General features: G+C 37.7%; 1 long non-coding RNA gene across 1 annotated transcript; it reads left to right on the top strand.

Annotated features, from left to right (window-relative positions):
* The first annotated feature begins 6 nt into the window (after positions 1–6).
* On the top strand, positions 7–9,713 carry LOC117244465. Its single transcript, XR_004497634.1, has 2 exons — positions 7–213; positions 1,138–9,713. It is a non-coding gene; the product is annotated as an uncharacterized LOC117244465 (long non-coding RNA).
* The last annotated feature ends 6,198 nt before the right edge of the window (positions 9,714–15,911 follow it).

Below are 15,911 nucleotides of genomic sequence, written 5' to 3'. Positions count from 1 at the left end.
TGTGCGGGGTCCTAGTTGTTTGGGTTTGTTTTTCCCGTATTTATTTTCCTATTTCTTCCCCTCAAGCGGCAAAAGACAAACACCGACAAAAAGTAGGTTGCGTGTCTAGGTGTTACTTAACAGTAATTGTTACACACGGGTGTTTTCTTGCCACGTTTTAGGACGAAGGGAAGGCTCGCAGCATTTCGGATGTTTACTTGCGTGTACGTCGAGGTGATTTGTTCTTTGTACATGGACTTCTCCCTGCTCGAACTGCAGTATAATAGCAAGTGCGAAATGGGCTTTGTAAACTATAAAAACCGGCAAAGCAGGATTGTTAAACCTTAAAAACAACCTCTCATTGATATTTTTAACTAGACTGCCAGTACTGTTGTAGAGAGCAAGACACACAACAGCCCTTTTGGCTTACAGCAGCTTAATACAAGTTTGTCAGAACTCGGTCACTGCCTGCAGTAAAGGTGCAGGGGTTGCCTGAAGTATTTCTACAGTTACAGGTTCTTTTCTAAGCCTTTTTCTGATTTTTGTATAGTTGCTCTTTCAGAATGTCCTGGCAATTGCTCAGGTTCCATCCAGGCTTAACTTAAATGCCAGCCTTGTGCGTCAGTATTGCTGGGGTATGGGTGAACTAAATTTCTGAAATTGTTATGAGGAGGAAAGCATTGCCTAATCCAGAGGTGGGACAGAAGACCACTTGGTAGCTTTCTTGGATCTCGATCTGCAAAAAGCCCCACACTGGTTCCTGTGATTGAGCTCTGCCATGTAGTGGGTAGAAAAAGCCTGCTAGCACTGAATTGCCTTGATAGTCTGAAGTCCTGAGTGGAAAATAAGCAAGCAAGAGATAGCAACAGCCATGCTGCTTTGGGATTTAGTTGCATGCTCATGCAGTCTCATGACTAAGGGGCAGGTTTTTGGGAGATGAGGTTGCCCCCTGCTAGCTGTTGTCTGCCCTGGGAGTGCCTTTCCCCTTGCTTTAAGAGTGTCTGAAGACTGTTATGTAGCTTGTGAAAGAAAACACGCGCTCTCAAATCTTGAAGTTTTTGGTAAACTTCTTAGTTTCATGTTTTCTTGATTTTCTTCTTTTTTTTTTTTTCCTTTCCCCGGCCTGTGGAATGGGACTGATGTGTGTTCTATCTTAAGAAACATGTAAACCCAGGCTGTGGTGTGCTAGCATGATACCAAGTGTGTATTACTGGATCACGGACTCTTCACTGCCTTCCTGTGTATGGTCAAGAGAGCTCCTGAACAGTACAGTGGAGGCCATACAAAGTCTGTTCTGACAGATTGTTACTTGGTCCCTTTAAATTTTTATGTGATTTTTTTTTTCATGTGTGTTCTTGCACTCTGTTTTCAAATGATTTGTACTTTGGTTTGCTGTATCAATATATTATGTTATGAAATACACATTTTATTGCTTTTGGCAAATATTTGTGTTAAAGTAAATGTTCTGTTGTGCCTGGCAAGGCTGCGAGCCTGCATTGTGGGTTTCAGTTACTCTCTGAGTGGGCCTAACATCCAGTCACAGTCTGGTGTAATTACCCCTTCTGAACAAAAGAGCGTAACGCGGGTGCCTGTGTGCTGTTTGAGGCTTCGTCGCCTTCCTGAATGGCTTGTAAGTGTGCAGAGACTACAGAGCTTTAGATGTGACAAACTGTCAGAGCTTTCAGATGGGAAAATCCGTTTATATTTTAGACAATTTTTTGTGTTTTCCCCATCTTTTTTATCTGCTTTAAATGAAAATGTCACATTAAGCTGATTACCCCTTTCTGACTTGTCTAGAATATACTCCAGCTAGGATGTAGCATAAGAAGTCCTTTATGCTTCTCTGTGTGGTCAACCTTTTCTTGGATGTGTTCTGTAGCTCTTGAAACCTCTTTAATTTCTTGGTTTCATCTTCAAATTATATGTATCATTCTGTGATACTTCTTGTGCTATCTCTGCCTACCTTCATTTTTTGATGCATTGTTTCAGTTAGGTTAGGTTAACAACATGCTGTCATCTTTTCTTGTGTTTTTTGCTGTGATGTATTCTGTGCATAAGTTACATATATTTTTTTAAACTGATTTTACAGTCAGCTCTGTTCTTGAAATATGTTTATGTTTGCAGAAATCCTGTTGAAATTTTTGTCCTTTTTTCTGTTCATGATACATGGACATACTCAACTAGATTTATGTGCATTGTATAGGTGTGACTTATTTCTATAGACTAGATCTCAGGTCAGAACAAACTGAAGTTTAGGCATATAATTCAGTTTTTGTCTGCACAGTGTAATGTTGTCTGTGATATTTCAGGAGTAAAATACTGTAGAATTTGCCTTTTGCGGAGGTTGGCTTTGTAAAGCTGCACTGGTCCTGTACTAGTTGTAAAGGAGTTTGGAGAAGTCAGTCAGGTAAACTATGAATATATCCCTGTGAAGCCTTCTGTGTTGCACTTTTCCAGGGATGTTTTGTTTCTCTACAAACATACAGTGAACTTATAAGGTCTCAATGATGAATAGGTTATGAAATTATCAAATGTGTGCATGTCAGTTACAGATCTTTGCCTTTCAAAATGTCTGCAACCTCTCTAATGTTCTTTATATTACAAAAATATGTTTGTTTTTTTTAGTTAAACAAAGGAAATGTTTTGCTCTTCAGGGTTTATGGGGCATAAGAAGGAGAAAGCATTTTTTTTTTTTTTTTTAAATTCAAAATTAGCAGTTTACCTGAAAATTTCATAATGGTGTCAACTTTGTTGTCTTCCCCCTCAAGGAGAAAATTTTTTATGTTTATAGAAATAAATATTTAATTTGAGCAGCTTAGAGGGCAGTCAGGGAAATACAGCACTAATCTGTATGTAGTGTACGTATGTACATGCTTCTGTTGCAAAGCAAAGCCAAATTGATTAAATTTATATGGAATTGTTTTTAAATAGTTAGCTCTTGCTCTGAGGATTAGTTCTGTATTTTGTATAGTCTTAAAAGAATTAACTTTGCCCTTTCCTACGGCAGTTCATTGGTGGTATTTTGCCATTAGGTGTTTGATGTTTTTTACAGCTTTGTCGTTCTAAGAAAACATTTAATAACATCATTTGAAAAGAAAGGTGATTCGGGTACCATTTGAAGATTATCATTTCAACTGCAGATGCCTTGAGGCCTTTTTTCCTCACATGGAGGAAAAATTCAGTGCCAAAGTCACATCTGAGCGAAGTTCATGTAGAATGTATTTTTTCTGATATTGTATAGATTTGAACATGTCATTGTTTGGTCTCTGAAGAAACACAAAACTTCTCATCCACTCCTTAATATGATCTTGATGTAAAATCAAGGTTTCCCTCTTAGAGCTGTTAGGTTACATGGTACAGGTCTGTCTGAACGCACTGATTTGTACTCTGAAAGCAGACTTTCTCCTTAAGAAAAGAAGGAAATGCATGTGTTATAGTGACTACTTTTCCTGAATTGGTTCTTTGTTTTGGAGCTTTATACATGAGGTTCTGCACGATGGGCTTTGCCAACTCTGCTGCTGAAAGAGGCTGTCCTGCTCCTGGCTGCATGCTACTATAATTCCTCTTTTGCTGGTTCAGTGCTTGCCTGATTGGTAAATCAACTCTGCTCAGAAAACTGACAGAACCCATTCTCTTGCTGGGTTAGCTTTTTGTTGTGCTACTGAGCCGAGTGGGCTTGTCAGAGGCTAGGATGAGTCCCAGAGTGTTGCAAAACACTTGAAGAATGTGTTGTTGGAGATGATACTGGTGGGAAAAGACAGAAGAGTCACTCATTTTTCTTCTCACTGCCCACTTTGGGATTGATAGTTCATCCCGTTTTGTAGAGCCCTGTTTTTGTGTCTCAGTCACTATATGTGATTCTGACCAGACCCAGTTGCTCATCTAGTCCAAGGACCAAGGGAATCGAGGCATTGCCAGTGCAGCTGCAGGAGCACAACCCCACAACATCATCTGTTTGCAGGCATAGGTGAAGCTCTTTCATCTGTCTGGGAGTTGGAGGACAAGGCATGCTGATGCTCATGTCAGAGAATGTGGAGATTGCAAAGAGTCTGTTACAAATGTTTTCTGGTGCTGACCTACTCTTTACAGAAAATTAAGACCTTGTAGTTAGAAACATTCAGGGACCTGAACTGAATCAACAGAGCTTTGGTCTGGGACCAGAGAACTTTCAAGCTGAATTTCTGGCTCTTCTGATGTGTAAGCCTTAAATCCTTCATGTGGCAATTTGGTGGATCTTAGGGAAGTGTTTTAGACCTCAAGGGAAAGCTGATGTGTTTAATTTTACTTTTCCTTGGCTTAGCCATGTTTCCTCAGAAGTAAGATGGAAGTCTCAACTTCAGTCCAATGAGCTGTGTACCCTCTGCCAAAGTATTAAGTAACTTGAAGTGACCTCAAGCTCTTCTAACAATACAAAAGCTGAAACAGTTTTGGTTAGACTGAAAAGAAACTAGTTATAATAAGGATGCTAGACAAGCACTTGTGTGACTGGGTGTCTGTTTCCAATCCTTTTATATTCTTCATTTGGACAAACCATTTTTTTCCTCTTGGTTCCCATCTCTGAAGTGGGAAGTCTTATTAATATATATTAAGGTTAGGTGTGTTCTACCATAAGAAACACTGAAGAGCTGCAAGTATTCAAATTGCTTCAATTTTTTGAAACTGCGTAATAACATGTAGAATAGTGTGCAAGTTTTTCTCTTTATAGTTAACTTGAAGAACTGGCTTTATTGGAAGTAGGTGTACTTTGAAAGTTAATACTCCTTTCCTTGAGATTGTAATTTTGTAATTTTTTTCATTTATTCTGGAATAAAACATAATAGATGTTTTAGCTTATGCCTTCTGATAAAGTAACTAGGACAAAAAGAAAATATATTGTCCAATAAAAATCTGTAAGAGAACTGAATAGTACACGATTAAACTTTTTAAATTAGAGTCCAACAAGATTCTACTGAGTTTCTGAACAGTTATTAAATGGTAATAGCTCTAATTTCTAAAGCAAAATTAATTATTACTTTTTCAGTGTTATTTAAAAGATAGAGATTTAGATAGGTAATTTAAACACTACCTCTAATTTTCTGTAATATTATAGTTGACCTATATTTTTGGTATAATTGCTTTTGTTTTGGCCATTCTTGACTGTGCAAATGAAGGCACTGTAAGTATTTGTGTAAATTTACTGTGAATTTTTTATTGGCTAGCTAATTTATGATGATTTTATATTCCAGAATGTCATTTGTTGATGCTCCTGAAGCACTTCAATATCTTCCTTTCCCTCTGTTATGTTTGATACATAAATTATTTGAGGAGTTAAAATGTTTTCAGAAGGCTCTGTTTTGTGACTTCTGTATCTAAAAACTGGAGAGGTGAGAAAAGTCTGGTTGGGGGATTGCTGCTTGGTACACCTAATTTCTGTATATACCTACTAGGTGCTACAGTGCAGAACGTGAAATATATTATTTTTATTTTAAACTTATCTTTATCTGTTGATAATGATGAGTTCTCTTAGAGCAACACATTGGCAGTAAAATGATTTAAGCCTTACTGTGGAGTATCACTCCGTTAACTGCCAGTGGGCAAAATCACATTAATTTTGTTTGCATTCTTCATTTGTGGTTTCTAGCTTTTCTTTTTGGGGATAGTTTTCATATTCATTAGCAGATTTTTTTTTATTATCAGTGCAGTTTCTATGCACTTTCTGCATCTTTTGAAAGATCATGCAATAATACAGTGTCTCCATTCTGTTCACATGACAGTTTGTACAAGTTGAACTTATACTCTTCATGTAACTATTTGTACTTTCCCTACACTACTGTGGAATAAAGTACCATTGTCTCAAAACAACTCTGAGTAATCAGTAAAGATTTCTGTAGGTACAGTGCATATAAATGCTCCAGTTTTACCTTTGTCTCATTGCTCAAGTATGAAAATTCAATTAACAGCATTGCTATTGCTTTATTATCAACATATGAGAGGTATTTTAGTGAAATATATAGCTTTTAAAAAAGCTAAGCTATTTTTCATTTTGTCAGTCCTTTCTAATGTATTGTATCATTAGCTCATGAATACATAGAACTAAAAATCTATGGAGTATGAATCGTCTTGAGATGTTTGCTGTGTGGTGGTAATATGGATTTATGTGGCTGGTAACCCTCCTCAGGTCAATTCTGCTTTTGAATGGAATTAATATTTAATACTGTTTTCTCCATTACTTCAACATTAACTAAAGCAGACTTCAAAACTGGTGTTTCTTTTTGAAAATACTGAGTTCTTTGTTGCTCAAGCAGACATAAATACTGATGTTCGCCACAAAAGCAAGTAAGGTTTTTTTGTTTTTTTTTTAAACCTTCCCACATTACTCTGTCTTAAAAGCCAGTTGGAGTATGTATGATTGGTCTAGATTTTTAATATATTGTGGTCTGAAATCTATTTATTTTCATCTGAAACTGTCAGCTGACATGGCAGCTAGGCTGGGAAATTAATTTCATAAATTTAATTGTGTTTGTTCCATTTACATGACTACTTTATTCACTTAAAGGCTCTTAAAGCAGTTCTCATGAAAACAAGTGCAAGGAAAGGTGACTCTCTGAGAAATGGAATCTTTGATATTGAAGATATGTGATTACTCTGATCTGTCATTCTTGCCATTTACTAGGCAGTATTTTCTAAAGAGAGTGACATTTTTCTTTTGGAATATTGGTGTTTGCCAATAAACAAAGTCCAAATCAGATAAATGAAGAGCAGCCAAAGAAATTGCTGTGTCTTATTACCCAATAGTACTTGTAAAACCTCTGGTTGTCTTGCTCAACATACAGATTTTTAATTTTGTTTCAATAACAAGAATATTTGGATCTTTTCACTAAAGGATTACATCATGCTGTTGCCTTGCAAAACCTGGTGTTAAGAACAAACAGAACAAGAGAAATGAGGTGCTGCAAGTTACCACAGAGTTTTCAGAGGTACTGCTGGGCACCTCTCTGAGGTGTGGAGTGCTGTACAGAGCAGTCTAGGAGCAGTACCAAAAGCAAGGTAGCTGTGCTAATTGGGGCACTGTACTCAGGAAAATATTAAGTCTGCCCCCTCAGCATAGTGTTATCCCTTATTTCACAAAGGTGTGTTGTGTTGACATATCACAGCCTCAAGCCCACTCTGTCCTAGGTATTTCTCTGTGCTTCTGTTGCTTATGTAACAGAGGACCAAAATAATGTCAAGAAAACTGGTGTGCACATGTAGCCTCTTAAAGCTCAAGCTACCTTTTGACTACACTATTTGTCTGCCCAGAGGACACATCAGTGTGAGGCAAAGGTGAGCAGCAGCTTGCTGCCTCTGATGCCGAGTGAACAGCTAGGACATCTTGGGGCGTTCCTTTGCGTCTCCTAACACTGCAGTAAAATGTGCTGCCCTGATGGAATGAGTATCACGGAAGTAGTTTAGAATGCTGTTCTTATTCTCGCTAAGAACAAATGGGACAGCTGTAGTATTGAGTGATTGGACTGATATTCTTGCTGAAAAGTGCTTATTTAGCACTTTAGAACTGAGTGAAAGCAGATGCCTTGGCTGTACCTTACACTTCCAGCATGGTCAGCTGGCTTGTGCTTGAAGCATCATGAAACTGAATGATCTAGGTATGAACTAGGGTTAGGAGTATCATTTGAGTAGATCAGAAATTGCACATGCAAAGGTGCAGCTCCTAAGGCCTTCTGGAAATGTTACCTCCTGACTTTGATATTTTACCAGTAAGGGCAGATTCCGGTTCCCCTTGAGTTTTTGGAATTGATGGCTCAACTAGCATCGCCAGTGAAAATATACTGTGCATTCTATTTCCTGCTCCTTATTTGACTGTGGAAATAAAGTTATTGTCTAATGAAAAAACACAAACCCTTCACTTTAGAGAAAAATAAACCTTTTTATTCCTGGTTTATTCTGATACTGAATAGATCTATCATTATAAGAGAGAATAAAATCTTGTATATTAGTGAAAGAGGAATATCACTGGTACCAGTGTTCAGCCTCTCAACATCAGGTGCTGTTAATTGCATCCTGTGAAGATGCTTTTCATACATGTGGTCTTTTCCTGAAGGTAGTTCCATACATTAAGGAAGAGATCTGACATTTCTCTACAACCCTGTTTGCTTATTGCACATTAGCGCTCTTGTGCCTTTTTTCTTCCCCCCAGCATATGAATGTCAGTGCTTGTGTTGGTTGAATCTTTGTTTTTCATAGGGTTGCACTGTGTCTAATTCTCTTTCTTTGATGTCTGAAACAGTGATGCGATGTGGGGACTGGGACAAGGAAATGAGCCTATCGTGAAAAAGTGGTAAAACATGGAAAAATAAAGCTTTAGCCTTTCATTGTGATCAGCGAAATGATTTTGAGCAGACATCTTGTTTGTCTGGACTAAACTTACATAAAACAGGCATGGGTACATTTACACTGTGTGATTAAGAGAGAACTGCAATGCATTCCTTGCTGCTTTTGACACACGTGTGCTGAGAAGGGAAGTGGATACATCCCTGCAGTGTGTCTTGGCAGTTCTCAATGCAAGCTACATGGAAAATTCCCGAGGAGTTGCTAGTGGACCACACAGCCGCTTTGAAGCAGTAAAGTCTCTATTTGCAGTTTCCTACTCCATTCCAGGGCAGTGATAGTAAATTCTACTGTGATTTTCAGGCCACATTATTAAATGCTTTGAATAGTCTATTTTTCTGGGGTGGTTTCCCCCCCGCTTTTTCTTCTTTTCTTCTACTGTTAATAGGGAATTTGGAGATAGAATGAGCAGATAAATGTTTTATATAAATGTGTTGGTTAACCTAGTAAAGTAAAATTCTGTTTCTTATGCCAACCTGAGGAAGCTGGACAAGCATCTTTCTAGTGTGAACCTATGCATTGCTCTGAGCCCCTGAGAAATTCATCAGCTTTCTATGGAGCTTGTGCACCGCCATACTTGGAACAAGTTTTTTGTTAGGAAATGTGCTCTATCCCCTTAATATGCTTGCCATGTGTTTAGAAGAAAAACTGTAAATCTCTAAATGATCATTGTTGGAAACATACTGACTGTATGCCAGGAGGATGGGAATAAAGTAGATACTTCCTTTTCAAAACTGTACCAGACACAAAATAATTGAATGGAACTTATGGTTTTCAGGTGTCTGAAAAATTGGAACTGAGATCAGAAGATTTTTCTGTTCACGTGGGGTATCTACAAAGGGGGTAAACAGCCGGTACAGATGAGTCTTGTAGGTGAAAAGCTGGATGAAGAGATCTAAGGAAAGACAATGCAGGAGAAAACTATCAAAACAAAGAATACGCGGAGAATATTGACTTGTTCTGCAAGAGTGTGACGTTTTAAATTTGAACATTAATTTGTGACTGAAAAAGGCCTCTGTGCTAGAATATCTGCTGCAGTGACCAGTCATTCTGAAGTGATATGAGGAAGATCCAAGTTCTAAAGCAGCCAGTGGGCTTGGTGATACTTGTTGATATAAATGCCTGGTTGAGTTTTTGACTGGATGGAAACTACTTTATGGTGTGCTGAACATAAGGACTGATGATCAGCATTAATTTAAATTTAAACCGTAACATTCAGTATCTTTCTGTGAATGGAATCTAACCTGAATCAGCTGCACAAAATCCAATTTTAATTACTGTATTTTCTGAAGATAAATACATAGTTTGATGTTGTCTTATGTAACTCTGTCTTGAATTGATAAAGGAGAAAAGATGTCTTTTTAAAGAAAGCTGAATCCGGGTGTGTATTTAAATTGATGTACTACAAATTACATTGTAAGATTGGGGAATTTTCATTCCCCAAACAGCTTGTGGGGTTTTTGTTTTGGTCTTGGAATTTTTTTGGGGGGGGAGGGGTGGATGTGGAGTATTTTTTTGGTTTATTGGGGTGGGGGGTATTTTTTGGTTATTTTTGGGATTTTTTTTTAGTATTTTTAGTTTCAGTTAGTTTCATAGCCAGTGCTATGTAATATAAGCAAACTGATAAATAAACTTCTGTAATTGAAGTGTAAGAAAATAGCTTAATACTTCACATTCAGTGATATGTCAAACTCATTAAAGGCTCTTTAGAGATCGTTGACCTCTAAGTCTTTATCTAGGAAAGACTTCTAGTAAAAGATTATTCTTCTGTAAAGTATTTAGTACTTTTTGCTAATTATCAAAGAAGAACCTCTTTCACATTATGTTAGTGGAGGTTGTAAAGAAAAGCAAAACATCATTATTACTTTCAAGGCAGAAAAGCAACACCTGTTAAGTGTTACTTATACTCCAGGAAGCCTGGCAGGTATGAGGCAAATTTCATGTCTTTGCCAGTTCCTGAAATATTTAGAGAAACAGACAGTTTAGTCTTCCTTTTTTAAAAGGAAAACAGGTGCATTTGTAGTCCAGGGGATAGACTACTATATTTCTGTAGGAAGTGCTATTAAATCTGAACACTTAAAAAATGTCTTAGTATGTCTTAAGACTTGGAAAAGGTTGTGCTGTAATTCATGCTCACTTTATCTATTTATTCACTAATGTCAGGAGTAGGGACCAGAACTTAAGATAATCTTGTCAGTGTCTGAGGGTTTTAACCAGACCCTTATGCTTGGGTCATGTTACATTCTGTTCAGGGCCCATAATTCCTGGATAGTTTTCTGTAGAGTAAGAGGTCCTAAGTGGGGAAGATAAAGGGTATCTTTACATAAAAAGTGGGCTGGAGTTGAACATTCCCCTGAGATGTGTGGGCTTGAACTCTCATAACTTGAATAAGCACTGCTGCCATCTCAGCTGGAAAAACAAAATAACTTCTCCCTTCATAACAACGTCTTAGTGCCCAGCACTTTGACAGTATACCTTAGACACCAGGGAACATGGCACAAGCTGAGTGGGAGCACAGGGTGAACACAATAAGGGGGTGCTTCTGGAATTTCCAGATGAAGTGGTGATGTGCTAGCTGTGTGTAGGTACTTCTGAGGTTGGCTTTCTTCTGAATTTAAGTAGACTTCAGGGGACAGCATCTTTAACTGGTTATTGTCCTCGTAGCCACATAGAGATGAATAATTTCTTCTTTGTTCTTGCAATTTCTTTTTTTTTCCCTCCTGTTCAGATGGATTTCACATGCTTTAATCTGTAGCCATTGGCATTTGTCCTGTCATTGGGCATTACTGAGCAATGTCTATTACCTTTCCCCTTCCAGCTGGGCAATTTTCACTCATTGATATTTACACATATTCGTAAGGCTGGAAATCTCCTCCCAAAGACTTAATTTTGTGTTTCTTCACAATAAGTGAACCCTAATATCTCCTGTAATTTTTACAGGAGTAGTAAATCAGTCTTCATCTCCAGGGGCCCTTTTGCAATAGGCCCTCTGCTTCATGCTTCATATTTTTCCTGTGCATTTCTCTGAACATTCTTGTTGGAATCATGTGAATTTTGTCCTCTATGAAGGAGATGGTATTTTAAGAGATACATATATGCACACTACACATACACTGATATATGGACAAAATCTTCTTTTTTCCCCATATAAAAGCACTGGAGCTGAGTAGCACAGACTGTGAATTCAAGGTTACCTCAAAAAGTACATGTCTATAAATTTAGATTAAAACATGTGGATTTGTGCTTTTGCAAATACTTTAGAATACTCTAAATAGCATATGATAGAGCAAAAATGGTTTTGGTAACCTGGATCTGAACTCATAAGAATTTTAGATTAAAATCTGTATGTCAAATTATATCCAGAATAAAAATAATGGATGCAGATACATCAGCACTGAATTCTAACTCCACCCCCAAACTCTTTTTAGCTTTGTTCTTCACTATTTGAAGTTTCCACATGGTCTGGAAATTACTGTGCTTCATTAATTCCATCTGAAGAGGATTGAGCAGTTAGTTTTCTGTAGCTAGAATAATGTGTAAAAATAACTTATTGATATGTTATGGACTGCATAGGTGCAGTTTTGACCAGTGTGCCCCCCTGGACCTCTATAAGCAGCTGAGAATCCAATAAAGATCTCTAAATTATAGGCATTATCTAGTTGATAGAAGGAGCTTTTTCTACTTACTGCTCTGCCAGCCAGCCAGCCAATGTAACATCTGATATTTAGACTCATTATCTGTGTATCTGAAACAGTTTGCTTGTATCATAGCTTAAATAGAAGTTAATGTAATCAGATACTCCATCTGCTTTTGAAACGAGCATGGTGAGCTCGAGATGAGTCAGTTTGCTCTCAGATTTCTTCAGAAATGAAGCATCTGTCTCTCCTTGCTATTTATTTGCCTTATACGAGTAAGGTACTTCAAAGCTGTAGGAGCCGCTGTATAGTTTTTTTGTGTTGTGATTAGAAAATGCAGAAATTATTCAGCTTAATAAATTGCTTGCTGAAAACTTCCTTGCAGTGTCTGAAAAAATATTGCAGGCTGGAGGAAGAATTACTCAGTTGAGAAGATAAATTGAAAAATGTCCTTGAATTGTATTTTTAATTTTTTAATTTTTCTTAAAGGAGAACTATTTAATGAGTTGAATTTTGAAGGCAAAAGAAGTTTATTTCAGGTACAGCTGTAGAATCTCTGAATGCTACTGTGAGTGTTAAGTTACTTAGTGGATGGCTGCAAGGAGGTCTTTAAAACAAATCTGGGTAAGAAATTTCTTAACCCAGTTAGGTGGTAAAGTGTTTTTGGTGTAAGGAGCCAATTTAAAGGTGTGTAAAGCAGACTGAAGCCAAGTTTGCTTTTGCTGCAGTCTGTAAAAGAAGCAAACACACAAGAAATCCCAAGAATAAGGGATTTGCAGCAATGGAGTTTTAAGGTTGTGCTAATACTGGTTGCTGGTGCTAGAATGTGGGAAACAGAAAAATGTGCCTCTAATCTTGTTAGCAAAAAGTCCTATTTTCAGATAATTCCTGGCATCATTTTTCAACTGAAGTGGCACAGTTTAAAAACAATCATTAGTGTCCTAATCAATCCCCTCAGGCCGGGAAGTCATTGTGGGTTTGTTGTTGTTCGCCTCCAAATCTTTTTTTATCACTTGAGAAACTTGAGAGCAAGACAGATCTGATGGTGTCTACTGACAGTGTTACTCAGGATTTCGTAAGCTTTGCAGACTGTGTATTGCATAAAATAACAGTGCTGATAGTCCTTGTCAAGCTTCACAATCTTTTTAAACAGCTCATCTTTATTAGGCAACATGATCTTTCTAAACAACTCATCTTTATTAGACAACCAGAATAACCAGCTTGTACTCTCTCTGTAGGAGTCTGCAGTCCATGCACTTTGTAGATGAGGAACATTCAACGCTTCTAGCTGTTGAGAGGGAGATGGAGCTGGTGAAGACATACCAAAAAATTCCCAAATGGATTAAAAAATGCTTAGAGTGCAGATGGCCTAAAAGAGGTGGTTGAACTAGTATTAGAGACACTTGTTACATAAAAATGATATAATAAATGTTTTTTTTTGTGAGACTTAAGTGTAGGTAATTATGGAATTTAGAAGCTGCTGAGAGTATGCAAGAACTATTAGTGACATTTTTGTTTTTATCAGTCTCTAAAAAACACAGGTATTTTCCCACTTCAGAGTGGTTCTCATGTGTCTCTCAGACTAGAAGGTGGGAATTTAGCTGAAGGTTTGTCCTTTTGATCCTCTCCTGCTTTATGGAAAAATGTTAGATGTGGTTTAGAAATGTCACTTCCAAACTGTTTGGATTATTTGTTTTCTAATTCCTGTTGTACTTCAGTGCATTACTGGAAAGAGTGTTTTGTAGGCAAATAATATATTGGTAGTGGCATAATGTCATACACCTGCTGGGTACTTGCGTCAGCTACTCCTGTAGCTGGAGCTACAGATAACTGGTCTCAAGGAGCTGATTAAACACCCAATCAGAGAAGGACTGGGATGCCTAAAAGAGGCCAGACTAGAACCATCTTAATGTTGTGCTAAGAAAACCTTGGTTCACGTATGACATCTAGTGCCAATGTGTGCGTCTCTTGGACTTGATAGTGCCTCTCTTGACGTTGGGCAAGGTGTATGGTTAAAGTTGAGGAGGTTTTTCAGGTGTAGGCAGGGATGTTCCCTGCAGTCTGATTGGTAAGCTCCTGGCAATTTATCTGTTAGGCCACAGTAGTTCTGGGTCTTAGTGAATAATGAAGTTCCAACAGTAGGCCTTGCCAGGTCTAGTGACGTCCCTGCTGAGAGGAGTAGTCCGACCCCCCAAATCCCTCTCTCTGGGTCATACAGTCCTCTTCCCTCTCATGGATTGCCTATGACAGTTGCCCAACCATGCTGTAATCTGACTTGATAAACAGGCAAAAAAGACTGGCTAGGTTAGTTTTTTTCAGATTAGCAAATAAAAACAGGTTGCCTTGTATCCAGGCAAGTAACAGGGCCCTTGCAAGGAATGGGAGAGAGAGTGCTTGTTTGGAAGGGAATGGGTAACCTGCCTCTTCCAGCAGCTGCAAGCCATTGAATCAATGCAAGCTATGTCATGTAATTGCTTCCTAAGACTTGTCATTTTTGATTGAACCTCAATTTCTCTTCATCGGCTGTGTTTTTATAATTCTGTTAATTTCTGTCTTTTTCCTTCCCTTCCAATGCCCTCTCTCTTTGAAAAAAGTAACTAATACATCTGTTCTCTGTATAAAAGGCCCTTGCTCTACTTTATAGGAAACTGCACTGGAAATGGAACTGAAATTCCTGTTGAGTAAGTCAAAAGACTCGGTTGGGATGCAAGTAGACCTTAAAACTATATAATATGTAGTACTGCATTGAGATGGCTAGTTAGAATTGACAGGAGCCTATGCACAAGTTGGAGCTGAAAAAGATTAGGACAAAAAGCTAACAATCTAGAATCTGAGACAGGCAAATGAGTGTAGACTGTATATCATAGAATTGTGAAGGTCAGAAAAGACCTTGTAAGATCATTTGAGTCTAACCATTAAGCTGCCACTGTCATGTTCACCACTAATCCATGTCCCCAAGCACCACATCCCCATGTTTTTTGAACACTAAGAGATGGTGATTCCATCATCCTAATTATATATGTGTGTATATATAAAAATTACATATATATATACACACACACACATATATAATTAGGGACATGTAATAAGCAGCTGTAATTTGCTGTGTTAAAGTTGTCGTAGTTGCTTCATTCCTGAATGAGTGAACGTTTAATTAACTTGTATACTGATTTCCCTTTTCCACCCTCTTGTTATCTCTGTAGAGCTTCGGATATGTCTTCCTTGTTTCTACTGGGGAAATAATGGTAGCAATTTTCGGTAGTAGTTTGTTCTTCAGTAGGATACAACCACACAGAGGTGCTCAGTTAAGATGTCTGTTTCAAGATGGGTGCGGAGGGTGCTTTAAATGGTTGAAGATTTTGTAGGTTTTTTTTTTTGTTGTTGTTCTTGATTGTTTTTTTTTTGTTTTGTTTTGCAGAATTGAGACAAGAGTGTTAGTTATACCTTTAAACCCTCTGATTTGAAGGCATTATTTTAAAGTACTTAGTTTTTGCTTATTGTAAGTTCAGGTAGGTTTTTTTTTATTTTTTATTTTATTTTTAATAAGGACAAGTAGAATAACTCTGTCTGGGAATTGAAATAAGGCAAATTACCTAAATAAGATGTAGTTATGTGTCGGGGTAGTTTACTAGGTTCTGTTTGATCTTAGCGGGGAAGAGGTTAACTGTTGACTTGGAGTCTTGAGGAGGAGATAAAAATACATCATTGAAGAACTTTCTTAAACACCTGGAAAACCTTTGTCATTAGTGTATACAGAAGCAGTTATTCTCTCTTTTTGTTTCTCCCTTTCAATGCCCTCTCTCTCTAAACCAAATAACTAATATGTGTTTTCTGTATTTAGGGGACACAGTACCTAATACTGCTGTTACAGACTCTGCATTATAACCAGAACTGAAATTCGTGCTGGCTGTGGTCAGATAAATTGTGACTTCA

Source organism: Parus major, chromosome 1A (assembly GCF_001522545.3).
Source record: "Parus major isolate Abel chromosome 1A, Parus_major1.1, whole genome shotgun sequence".
NCBI classification, from domain to species: Eukaryota; Metazoa; Chordata; class Aves; order Passeriformes; family Paridae; genus Parus; species Parus major.
The sequence above is the reverse complement of the archived record's forward strand: the minus strand, read 5'-3'. Positions and strand labels throughout refer to the sequence as shown.